The 13,973-nt window shown below is 35.2% G+C and overlaps 1 non-coding gene across 1 annotated transcript; it reads left to right on the forward strand.

Annotated features, from left to right (window-relative positions):
* The first annotated feature begins 4,507 nt into the window (after window positions 1-4,507).
* Window positions 4,508-4,607, forward strand: LOC148768063 (U6 spliceosomal RNA). Its single transcript, XR_016033696.1, has one exon. It is a non-coding gene; the product is annotated as a U6 spliceosomal RNA (small nuclear RNA).
* Window positions 4,608-13,973: the final 9,366 nt, after the last annotated feature.

Consider the following 13,973-nt stretch of genomic DNA (forward strand, 5'->3'; position numbering starts at 1 on the left):
TAAAATTCCCAACAATCCCCCACATGAATGAAATTAACGAAAAACGATGGATTCTATCGAGAGTTCAAGTGGAAACTATTGCAATGGGGATAGGTAGTTTTTGGCTTTGAACCTTCCTTAGCGGTATACCATCGGATTTACTGGGCTAGTTAGTGAACGTGATTTCTTGAACTGCCAGCCGTTTGTGTAAACCAAGACAATGATATCCCACACAATAGTTTTCCCATATTTCATCAGTTCTCATGGTTGCGTCCATTTTGGCCCTGGAGCACATCTTGGATTCATAAGTGTTTGTCTTTTTGAAGCGGCCTACACTTCTACACTTAGATATGTGATGTCCTATTAAACATATCCTGTCAATACCTCACCTTTTGTCAAGGTTTTGGAATCATTAAAAGATTTCGCTTATCCTTTACCCTCTCCGCATGCAGCATTAATGTGTATCACGGGAATGAGTTGGAAATATATAATTCCATAGGAATATATACTCCTTAGTGCATCACTGAATTTTCCATAACTTAGTTGTCCCTTTTGAGCTAGTTCTTGGGATCTCCAGTCATCATGGATGGGTTTCCACTATAGAAATTCTTAATTTGTGGGTTTTTAATCTCACTCCCCTAGACAAGCAATATGTTTGATCTCTGTAATTAACTTTTAGTCGCGGATCCGCTATTTAACCATTGATTTTCATAATCAAAGTTAATTATTTATTTTGAGATCAATTGCCTAATGGTCTTATGTGTATGACGAATGTGTCGATACTTGCCATTATACATGTTGTTTGTGCCCTTATCGTAATTGATTGACTATCGCAATTTTTTCATAACTGCAGGCACCGACTTAGTCCAACACATAACATCCTCCAATAATTTTATGAAGTTTATTCAACTTCTTTTATAACTTTATCCAAAGCTATATATTCGAATTCGACAATGAATCAATATTCACTTTTCTTTGAGAATTTTCAAGATACATAATCTTAGTGGACTCATATATCCAATGCACTTTCCTAATACAATTGGATATTTTCTTTAGTGTAATCCATTTAAATGCGATGCTTATATTACTTAAGAACCCTTATATTAAATGATTATTTATCTTGTGATTGCATATCTACAAATATGCAGTTCATTATACTGCCAAATTGTCCAAAAATATTTGTAATTTAACCATTAGTCATCATTATTTTTGGCAAAGTAAAGACTTGGTCTTTAGACAACTAGATCTATTTTCTAGTAGTGTCTCAACATGAAACTTTCAATAAGACTATCTTTGTCTTAGTGAATTTAATACATAAGATTACATCGTCTAGACCCTCGTCTTTCACATCAAACATTTAATTTTTATTTTTTTCAATATTTTCTCAACGTTCAAAATAATATCATGATCACTATCTCATGATTATAATATCGTCTATAGACATATACTTCCATGTCCTTTTAATATAAACACACTGGTCACACTCGTTATTAAGAGAATTATTTGATAACACGATTTTATCAAATATTACTTTAAAAGGACTTAACGGACTCCAATATCTTGTTATAAATAATCAAAAAATTCCATAGCTACTAATTTAGCTTTATAGGACCACCATTAATCTTTGTTTTGAATAGTCCATTTAAACCTTAATGGTTTACTACTTGGAAGAAGACAAACTAACTTCCACGTACATTCCTCCAATGTAGACAATATTTCAATAATTATCCTTTGTTCATTTTATAACTCATAAGTTATAAAATCAAATCAAATCAAACATATTGATTTTATTTGCCATCTTGTTGTATCTTGGTTGTTCATCACTTTGATGATTTAACACTCACACATATTTTAACTTGGTTGTTCATCACTTTGATGATTTACCACTCACACATATATTTTAACTTGGTTGTTCATCACTTTGATGATTTACCACTTACACATTTATAAGTTCTCTTATTTAGAATTTATTTATTTTCTTATTTTACAAGAAAACACAATATAATCAATTTGCATTAAGAGTGATCATCTCGTGCACAATCATTATTTATATATTCAATATTTATTTACTTGACTATAATAGGCCTTATATTAACTTAGGTATTTTTTATTTTGTTTACCTTGGCCTAAACACCCCTACATTTCTAAATATTACGTGGTTATTGGTTAGGGCCTAAAGACCCTCACATTTCTAAATATTTATGTGGTTAGCTCGGACTATTTAATTTATGTCGTTAGGGCTTAAAGACCCCCACAAATTTTAGAGTATGTATTCTAGAATTTATCAATATGATATCCATAAACTTTTTCCATGAGTTTTAGTACTCATTTTTTAATTCATTTGTCAAAGTTGGCATTTTCCAACTTTCATTCACATAGCATTTAAATGCTTTGAAATCCTTATTTTTATTTTATTAATAAGGATACCATTATGTAACAAAATACATTTCTTCCTTAGTTAGGGAAATATATTGGATCACCAATATGATTAAATTACAAAGAATTGTATTTCTTTCTCACAAGAAAGCACAAAAAGAGAAATCTTCTCAAGATACTTAAATCTTGTCAACAAATAAAATAATAAAATTTCTTTTTTTTCCTCAAAAAGAGAAAACTCGTCAAGATACTTAAATCTTGTCAATAAACAAGAGAATATTAATCTCTTCAAATGGTGGTTGATATCCACTATTCAATATTAAAATTAGAATATATAAATTATAATCTTAATCATTCATAATTTATGATTGTATGTCCTAAACATGCCGTTCAAAATTCAGCCAAATCCAACGATTTAATTCTACAAAACGAGCTCTTAAGTAAACTGCTCGAATTTTATTTCAACAAAGCATTCATTGTTGTTTACAATTATTTAGGATGTTTGAAAATCAAAATCCGATCTCATCCATTTACATTGTAGATCATCACCTTGTAAATGTGATATCAAAGAATCAAATCGAACCAACGATTCGATCTTCTCTTATGTCCTTGAGACAAGAACTACTCATGTGCTCTCATGAATTGAGCTTTTTTTCAAATTCATTTCAATCATGCTTTTAATTGCACTGTAGTATGATTTATATATAAAACATATGTACATCAATATTATAATAAACATATTATATGACATGTGACCACGACTTTCATACTAGTTGATCATAGAAAGAAACAATACTAGTTGATCATAGAAAGAAACAATAGATCAAACATATTTTATCAATATATACATAGTATACACACGAATACATAATAACATCAAGTTTATATTTCATGGCATAAATTAATTCATGTCCAACATAATGAATTGATATAAATTCTATAGCACGTAATCAATGCTTGTCCTTGAAATAACACAATTCGAATGAATTAGTATGGCTTAAGCAAATAATAATATGTATACTAATATTCCTCTTACTAAGTAACTCATACTTAATGTACGAGACAAGGCTAATCGTTCACAAATGAAAATTAGGAGAAAGCTAATCCCGTATCAAAACTATATGCAATTTATGCAAATAAATATTGCATTTTCATGAGAAATATCATGTAGTATAGCACTTATCATGCGGTTTATGATAAACTTATTCAAATAATTAGCACATACGCTATCACTTTATTGTATTTAGGATAAAAATATTTTTATCATTAATGTACATACACAAACATAATGAATATTCATTAAGCATATATATTGTATATGGTTTACCATGCTTCCACTTATGAAAATTAAACTATCATGCAATAATCCACCATTATATCATATAGCATTATCAATGCATTGCACAAATAAATATATTATAATTAAAAAGCGTACCCGATAAATTATATGTTCGTCAATTCAAAATTTTGTGGGTAGCACCAAATCGTTTCAATATTATGGCAGTTTTGAATGATTTAATCATATCTCTTCCGTCTGAAGTTCGATTTTGTTGATTCAATATGATGCGAATAGCTAAAAAAATTTTCTACAACTTTTATCTTTCAAGTATTCTGAGATTTGGACTGAATCATGACCAAAGTAAGCCTCGAAGTCGGAATAGGTGTGCTGTAAAAATGCACCTACAATGGAAGCACAAAATTTATTAAATAATATTCATTAATTCTAAAATAATATAAACCTCTTCATTATTTTTCGATTCAGTCTTCTTTCACCAAAATTTCATGCATTGGACATTGGTGAGGATTTTAATATGCGACAAGTTGCATTGGTTACGAACGGTTGTATTTCACATGAAACGGTGCATTGGTAGTTCTGGCACCCTTTCGTGTTTTCATTATAACTCCTCCGTACGATATCCGATTCTGAAGATTTAATATGTTCTGGAAATCCAACTTTATTATCTACAACTTCTGTGAAATGTTAATTTTCCATATTCGGACTTTAAGAGCTTCGAAAATGCGAAAGAACGTGGACTTCATGTTCTGTCTGAAGATGAACTTTTTCCTCCAATTTGATTTTGTAACTTCTTGATTTTTGGCAGACTATCTCCTTCTCCATCTCGTTTACAACGTGTGCAGAAAACACAATTTACTGAATCTCACATCCGATAAAATTGGAACGATACAGAGAAGATTAGCATGGCCCCTGCGCAAGGAAGACACGCATAAATCGAGAAATTGTCCAAATTTTTCGAGATTATTGTTCCCGATACATAAAACGGGTAGTGATTTAGTAAAATGATCAAATAAATTAGTCGAACTACGAAAATATTAGCCGAGGCGAGAAAACTCTTTCCTTAAGACAATATTGCCCCGCTACGGTGCTTACGGTTATTTGGCAACGGTCTCCCAAGATACAACGACTAACTCGGCATGTCCGTAACATCCCAAAAGTGACCTAGTCGGAAAACAAATACTTAAATAGTTGTTTCTAAAAGTGAATACAGAAGATTAAAAAGCTAGAACAACAAAATTGTTGTTCCCGATAAATAAAACGGATAGTGAATTTAGTAAAATGGTCGAACAAATTAGTGAAAATACGAAAAGATTAGTCGAGGCGAGAAAAACTTTTTCCTTAAGACAATATTGCCCCGCTACGGTGCTTACGGTTATTTGGCAACGGTCTCCCAAGATACAACGGCTAACTCGGCATATGAGCACTTAAAATCCCAAGTACAACGAACGTTACTTTGTGTCTCAAACTCTCGAATCGAATACGAAAGAAAATATTCTACGAAGAACATTTCCGGGCTAAAGAAAGAAGAATTCCATAGAACAAAATTATAGAATTGAATTGATTTTTATGTTGTTATTAAATCAAACACATGGAGTTTATATTTATAACTTTCCAATGGTTGTGATTAATGAACACAACCCTTAGGAAATAAAACAAGTGAAGAGGTGTGACCACACCTCTTCATATGTCACACCTATTTGATCAAATAGGTGCCTAAAAATATCTTTTAATTTTCATTCAAAAAATAATTTTATTTTAATTAATAAAATTTCCAACAAAAACTAGTAGAGGGCAGAAAAAGGAGCCTGAGATTGTAAATGAGACTGACTAATGAGAGAGGAGAGAATAATCGAAGGGAGGATGAGAAAATGGACGATGAATAGGTCTCAACCGACCTTGGGTTCTTCCGCTCACATATAAGGAAAGTTTGTGCTAAGTGAAGAATCGAACTAGTAACCCAAGCCAGTCTAACCAAAAGGAAAATGGACTCGAAGCATGTGGAAGTGAAGCTTGTACAAAGGGCTCAGAGCTGTGAGGAAGGAGCTCATAGGAAAGCATCGACGAACCACAGGGACAACGACAATGAAGAGGTTTGATCTTGGAGCATACAAGCTAGTTGGGACGATGGCGAAAGCATGGCCACCTGAGCTAATCATGGGGCACTGGTTGATCGCTCTCTCTTTGTGCGCACGCGTGTGTGTAGTCTGTGTGGTGTTAGATTATGTGACCAACAAGTCAACTTGTGGTTGTGGTTTTTCCTTTTATAGCTGCAATAACAATTTATTTCGTAATTAATGAAAGTTTATTTTTTAACAAGCTAAATCTTGTCCTATTTTTTTATGGATAGATATAGACCTCATAGTTAAAATTGTATTACTATGAATTGATCTAGAAGAAGAGATAATTTATTAAGTATGGTAACGATTAGATAAGTTTCTAGTGGATGGGTTATGCTAAGAATTAGGATAATAGTCTTTCATGTTTGAGACTAGCACTTAATGTATGTGAGCTGGATCTTAATTAGGCGTGTGCACGGCTCGGTTCGATTGTGTTTTTGGCTAAATCTGAACATGAGCCGAATATATAGGTTTTTATAAAATTAAAAATCATATATGTCGGTTTTTCATCGGGTTGATTTCTTTCCATTTTGGTTTTTTTTTTCAAGAGTAATTATATATTCAAGTTATACAAACAAAAGTATCCAATTACAATTACTTTCACAACTAACCAATGCAATGAAAATATAAAATATTTAATCCCATAGGACTTAACGTAATTTAGAGGATGTATTATGCTTCATTTTTTTTTCCTATTTTCATCAACCACATTATTAAAACCACGAACTCTAGTAAAATTTTAGTTACTAAATAAATAAAATACAATGTCTCAATTTATGAATAAATGCTTAGGATGAGACAAGTAATTCAAAGATAGAAAGTAAAAGGTAAAGTAAAATAATACATATACATAAAACGAAGTCATTTTATAGTTTTGGTTAGGTTCGGTTTTTCGGTCCGATTATTTACCATTTCCACCATACTGAATCGAATAATTTTGTATTTCAAAAATAAAAAACCGTACATACGGTTTTGCTATTCGGTACGGTTTGAAACGGCTCGATTTTTTCGGTTTTCGGGTCGTTTTTTTGGTTTTTTTTTGCTCACCCCCACTGGATCTCCTCAGCTACACTGTCGAGACATTGACATACTTAAGTTGGTTCTCATAGTTGATGAGTTCACTGAACTCCCTCATCCTACAATCTTTAAATGGTTCCCAATAATCGAGTAGAGGTTCTATGATATATTATAGTTGCACACCATTGGTTTGTAGGACCTAATACTTCACTACGAATTTCATAGTTGTGTTGTGACATGTCCCTGAGTTTCATTAAAGACCGCCCAAAAGGCCAACATTCACATATTCTTAAATCTAGTAGGAGTCTGTTGGTTAGGGATTATTTTCACCGCTTGCTTAATTGTATGGATGGCATGTGTGTCCTTAAGTATATAGTCCACGGTCTTTGGTCGAAGTACAAAGTGGGGTGGTTAGAGAAAAAGGTTCCTCTGAATCACACGCGGATGAACTTTATAGCTTTAGAACGTTCACACAGCTATCGAACAATATTATAGGTCTCGGTAAACCAATGCACTAGTTCGATCATGACATATTGTCAAAAGGACCACACTATACGAAAACTATGATTTAAGGTTCTTGCAGACACTTCATTTATATCTATGAAATCATGACACGTAGTTGTTAGACATTAATCGTGATTCGTTGGCATTAACCGGTATGATTGGCGATGAAGATTAAAATATATTTTAATATATGAGAACACTTGGGACAAGTCCATGAGCGAATAAAAAGTTATTAGAATCACAAAGAGTTGTGGGCCCACGACTAGTTTACACTTGAACTATTGAGGGTCACACTTCTTGTGGAGAGCTAAGATTAATTAGTTAATCTTAGCTAAGACAGAGTTCAATATGATTGAATTTAAATTCGTAATAGACGATTGCGAATTAGAATGAAAAGAGAAAAGCATTTTTATAGAGTGTACTTTCTAAATCAAGGATTTTCTCAATGTAACAGGTACAAATGAAACAGAGGTTTCCAAAAATGGAAAACTTAAAACATTCAATATGTACTTGAATTGATGAAAAGATTATAATATTCTCGAATATGTAATCATTTACCTTATTCGAAATAACCATTCAAGAGATATTAGAATTTTAAGAAGAATTCTTAAAAACTCCTAATGGGCTTGAGTTTTTACTACTAGGTCAAATAGGTGACTTCGCCAACAAGTCAAATAATTCACTATAAACAAGAGGCTTGGGACATAGAAACAAAAACAAAATTCCCACAATCAACTCTCTATTTTACCGTGTCTCTGTGTCACCCCTCTTCTCTTGCCCCTTCATTGAGATGTCGCCTCCAGTACTCCATGCCGTCGTCGCCCCTCTTTTGTTTCTTCTTCTGGTTTCTTTAACCTGTTAAACCTCATAATTTTGTAGTGCTATTTGGTGAGAAAATCTCTTCAAGGTGAAACATGGTTCCGGCTAATTATACAAGATAGGGTTTCAACTAGTGTTTTACTAGGTCATTTGGTTTTGAATGAGTGGATGTTCTTGGTTCTTATTTCTTGCTCCTTATATATATTTACTTCATATTCATTGCACCGTTCATTGTTCTTCGTGCATGGGTCCATAATGGTTAACAAAGTTCTCGGAGTCCGAGTGAAGCTCTGTGTAACTATTTTGCCACAGTCGATTCCAAATTCAACTTTTGTTCAGCAAGTGGTTATCTGATCCGTTGGAGTATTTTTAATAAAAACATATATATTTATTATACAATATAATATTGGCTTTCATCACTTTTACTAGGTCATTTTGACCACTATTCTGAAACCTCCAAAAACATTATTTTCCTACATCAAACACTATAAATTTTCTTCATTGTATATTCAATAGAGGTTTTATGGTGGTCATATATATACTATAAAAAATGGGGCTTTGTCGCTTAGCAAGGTGAAGAAGAGAGAAAAAATTTATATATCATATAGATATACATTGAGCTCTTGTCGTGTGTCGTGTATAAGCTTCTGCTTCACTTGAACGTGGAGTTCCTATGAAGTTACAATAGAAAGATATGTTGTGTTGTTGTATCCCATAAGTGACACGATCGGAACCTTCTGGACCTCATTAGAGAAGGGGTCGTGAAATTCGTCTTGAGAGAGCGACCTAGTTCGCGTCTCTATCTTCACATTATTGCAAATTTTACTACCTTAAAGTGCACCTTTTTTCATTTGTAACTTTTATTCAAAAAATTCAAAATCCTCGTAAACTCTGTCAAACCTTTTCAAACTCTCGGAGATTAAACGAGCAATTTCAACTACGATTTCACGTAACAAATTACCTTAATACGTAAATTTAACCTTTTGTTTTTGTTTAGTTTACGGATTAATTACATCGATTAGTTTAATTTTATTTGAGAATCGATCGAATTCAAAAAAATTCAGTTACGACGTATGTTTCGTACTCTCAAGCACTAAAAATAATGGCTTATTTTGTGATACTAAGCACGAAACCGAGCGACTTTTGAATAATGGTTCCGTTTTGTGTAGATATATAAGAAACGGAGCCATTAATTGAAAAGTCGCTCATTTTCGTGCTTTGTATCACGAAGTGGAGAAGTTCTTTACATATTCTACACGAAACAAAGCCATTAATTCAAAATTCGCTCGGTTTCGTGCTTATTATCACGAATTGGAGAAGTTGTTTACTTATACCAAATTTCGTGTAAATTTGCACAAAACAAAGCTTATGTGAAGTGGAGACTTGGTTTCGTATAAATTTACACGAAACAATATATATATATATTTTTTTAATTTTTTTAATTACTTATTATTATTTATACGTTAAAGTAATTCGTTTAATGTCTTATTCCACATATGGCAAACAAGTCAAAGGCACTTATGCTAGCACTGTTTCTGATGTTGAGCACCAAGAATGGGAGTGTATGGCTATGTTGGCGCGATAAAGGAGAGTTGCGGAGAGAGGTGGGAGGTCGGCTTGTCATGTCGATGGTGATGTCGGTCCTGCATATGCTGTGGAGGAGGTGACGGAGCCCAGCATGGAGATGGATGTTCTTGTACCTCATGGAGGTCGCGGAGGTCATGGATGTTGAGGACGTGCAGCTGGAGGTCGTGGCAGTTGTGATCCGGATTTGTTAAATAGTCCATTTCTCGGGTGGCCCGTTTGATCACACTTTGATTCCGAGTTTCAAGTGGCACATATTGGCATACATTTGGGAGGGATCGGTGAGTTATTACTATTTTTAATTAATGAATTAAATTGTTATATGTTAAGTTAATTTAATTAACTAATATGTGTACTAAATAATTAATTGCAGAAGCGTTCGATTGGACGAGTGGAGTCCCGTATCACCTCGGTGAACAAGTTCACATACAAAAATATTGCAACAACATTGGCTCCTGAAGGCATAGACGTGACTAAGGACACTCAGTTTCTTGGCTTGACCAGCTTGTTGCCCTTAGCTCGGTCCTTCATTCGGGCATAGATGGTCCGCTGTTGTACGCGCTCGTGGAGCAGTGGCAGCAGCCTGAGACAAACAACTTCCATATATTGTGGGGAGATATGACTATGGCTCTCCACGATGTTCAGATGATATTGAGTGCTCCAGTGGAGAGATGGGTGGTCGATCCTAGGTTCAAGGAGGATACGAAGCGAGCTTATTGCGTATAGGCCTTGCCCGAGATTATGGGTCTAGATTCGGACAAGGTGGATGAGGTATGGAAGAAGCGTGGCTGTTAAGTGTATATTTTTACACTTTATCGTACCTTTTTATTTGAGCTTTTGGTGTAGTTTAACGATACTTGGTGCTTGAAAAGTTGATTTATTGTATTTTAGGTACAAATTGAAGAATTGGAAAAGTATGGGGTCAAAACTGCAATTTTGAAGAAAATATGGGCCAAAAGTAAAGAAATCAAAAATCTGAAGAAATTAGCATGGGACGGCCGTCCCAGATTTACACCTAAAACTGGGACGGCCGTCTGAGAAGCAGAAGCCACCTCTGGTTTTGGGACGGCCGTCCGAGTTTTAGTACAAAATTCGGGACTGCCGTCCGAGATGACGAAAATGCGCAATAAAGGAATCCTAATTGCACAAGGAACTACCTTCTTCTCCATATTTTCCACCTTATATAAGACCAAGACAAGCACACAATTGGGGATGGATCTTTTACGCAATTTCAAGAGCAACAAAGCAAAAACGAAGACGAAGAATTCGAAGACTTCAAGCATAGATTTATTGTTTATGACTTGTTTTATTTGCGTTTTTGCTTTAATCATGAGTAGCTAATTTTCTTATTTCTAGGATTTTATTTGGAACCCTATGTGGGATTTATGAACCCAATTCTATGATTTTATGCAAGTTTTAATTCCGGATTATTTCTTCTACTTGTTTTATTAAGTGCATGAACTTGATCAACTTATGTGCTTCTATGTTATTGTTAATCGCATGAATCGGAAGATCGGGTTAATAATTAGAACTGTTGTAGAAGAGCATTTGTGGTATTAACATAGGAATATAATTAATCTCTTAGGTAGTCATTATTGAGATTTGTGCTTAATGTTGTGTTCTAGAATTAATTACGCTGGAATACAGTAATTGAATCTAGAGTATTAGAATCGTAATACACGTGGAAGCGGGTTATGATTAATTTAGCATCTTAGGTTAATAATCCGGGTTAATTACTTGCATAGAAGGAATTGGGGGAGTAATAATCACATAGGGGGGAGAATAAAATCCTAGACTTGTTTACCTTGATTAAATTTTCGTTTTAAATTGCTTTCTTGTTTTTGCTTGCCTTTTAATTTAGTTTAATTTAGTTAATTCTCTCTAAAGTCGACTGTGTAGGGTGGGCTTGATAATAATTGCTAGAATTTAGCGTCTAGGATTAAGTAATTAAATATTCCCTGTGGGTTCGATATCCGGACTTAATTGTCCACTATATTACTTGTACGATACGTGCACTTGCGTGTAGATATTTCAACCAACAAGTTTTTGGCGCCGTTGCCGGGGATTATTTTAATTATTTATTTTATTCTAGCTCTAGATTTGAACAATTTTCACGATTCACCCATTTAGTTTTTCTTTTATTTTTTATTTTTTTAGGTACAGTGTATGCGTAGGAGACTCGATCTTGCTAGAGAACCGTTTGATCCCGAAATCGAACGCACTTTTCGAGCCACTAGGAGACGTCAACGCGCAACCAATACAATGGAGGACGAAGAACGCAGACGCGCAGAGGGTAATTTACTCGGGGCCAACGGAAACCAAGTCCAAGACCCACCCCCCAACTTCCATTACAACCAGCAGCTAGGCCACGGGCACTTCAAGACATCATAATCCACCTATTGAGGCGCACAATTTTGAGATCAAGCAAGGCCTCTTGACGATGCTCCAAAATAACGGGCTATTTAGTGGATTGACGGGTGAAGATCCCCATCTTCACATTATCAATTTTCTAGATACCTGTAATTCCCACCGTCAAAACGGCGTTTCCCAAGAGGCGCTTCAATTAATTCTCTTCAAGCACTCCTTAGTGGGAAGAGCTCGCCAGTGGTTGATGTCCCAAGCCCCCCACTCTATCTCGTCGTGGCCTCAACTCCTCAACCTTTTCATGAAAGTTTATAGCTCACTCGAGAAGGACGTGAGAATCCGACGAGAAGTTCATAATTTTGTCCAAGAGCAAGGCGAGCAATTATACGAGGCATGGGAGAGATTTAAAACTCTTTTGCGTCAGTGTCCAACACATGGAGTCGAACAATGGCGGCAAATCCACATCTTCTACCAAGGGATTAACGAGAATGCACGAACTGTCTTAGATGCATCAACCGGGGGAAATTTCATGAGTCAATCGATACCGGATGCATTTATCATGTTGGATCAAATTGCACAAAATCGGTTTGCCAAGTCAAGCGAGAGGACGGTTAGTGGAGCCAAGAAAATTCCCGAAGTGTTGGAGTTAGATGCAATTACGGCCCTTCAAGCTCAAGTGACCCAAATTGCTCAACAAAATCAACTCCTTCTGCAGCACATCAAAGCAAGTCCACCACAACAAGTTCAAGCAATTGATTCTCCATTTTGTGAAATTTGCGGTGGAAATCATTACACGCTCCAATGCCAACAAGATGTGTAGTCGCTCAACTACGTTAACAATGCGCCTCGCCAATTCCAAAATCAATGGTGGAGATCACAAGGGCAATATAGAGGAAATCAACAAGGCCAGGGATATCAAAGACCTCAAGGTCAATTCCAAAATCAAGCCCCTCCTCAACAAAGCTATCAAGGCAACAATCCACCGGCCCAAAAATCAAACACGGAGGAGATATTGGCCCAATTCATGACTGCTACCCAAGCCTCGCTGCGGAATTCGGAGAATCAATTCGCTTAATTTGTTGTGAATCAAGAGAACCGTCCGGCGGGAGCATTGCCATCGAATACGGAAGATCCTCGAAAGCAAAAGTTCGAGACGTGCCAAGCTATCGATGTCAAGATCGAAAAAAGCGAAGAAATTCAAATAAAGCCGCAAGTCACTGAAGCTGAATGGGTGGAACCAATCCCATATCCACAATGATTGCTAACGAAAAAGATCGAGGTCGAGACGTGCCAAGCAGTCACCTTGAAGAACGGTAAGCAATTGGAGGAAGCCCCACGCAAAGAGAAGAGAAACACGGTAATCGAGAAGCCGGAAGTGAATGAGGAAAAAGAATCAACTCATGAAGAGCCACCATCAACGGTGCCTTCACAAGTCTCTCCAATTCCTTATCCTCAAAAGTTTATAAAGAAGAAGCTCGATGGCGAATATCAAAGATTTTTGGACAAGTTGAAGGAAATTGGCATAAATATTCCTTTCATTGAAGCACTTCAAAAGATGTCAAAGTGGGTGAAGTTCCTCAAGGACCTCGTGAAAAAAAGTAAAAAAAATTCAAGGGAACGAGATGATCCAACTCACGGAGCAAATTAGTGCAATTCTTACTCGGCCCCTTCCACAACAACTCGGCGATCCAGGTAAGTTTACTATTCCTTGTACTATAGGAGGTAAGAATTTTAGATCGCTCATTGATTTAGGCGCTAGCATTAATCTTATGCCTTATTCCACTTTTAAAAATCTTGGGTTAGGAGAAATTGAACCGACGGCTATAACTCTTCAATTAGCTGATAGATCATTAGTTTACCCAAAATGTATTTTAGAGAATGTACTAGTGAAAGTCAATAAATTTATCTTCCCTGTC

Source organism: Erythranthe guttata, chromosome 9 (genome assembly GCF_056151865.1).
Source record: "Erythranthe guttata isolate IM_541 chromosome 9, IM_541, whole genome shotgun sequence".
In the NCBI taxonomy this organism is placed as follows: domain Eukaryota; kingdom Viridiplantae; phylum Streptophyta; class Magnoliopsida; order Lamiales; family Phrymaceae; genus Erythranthe; species Erythranthe guttata.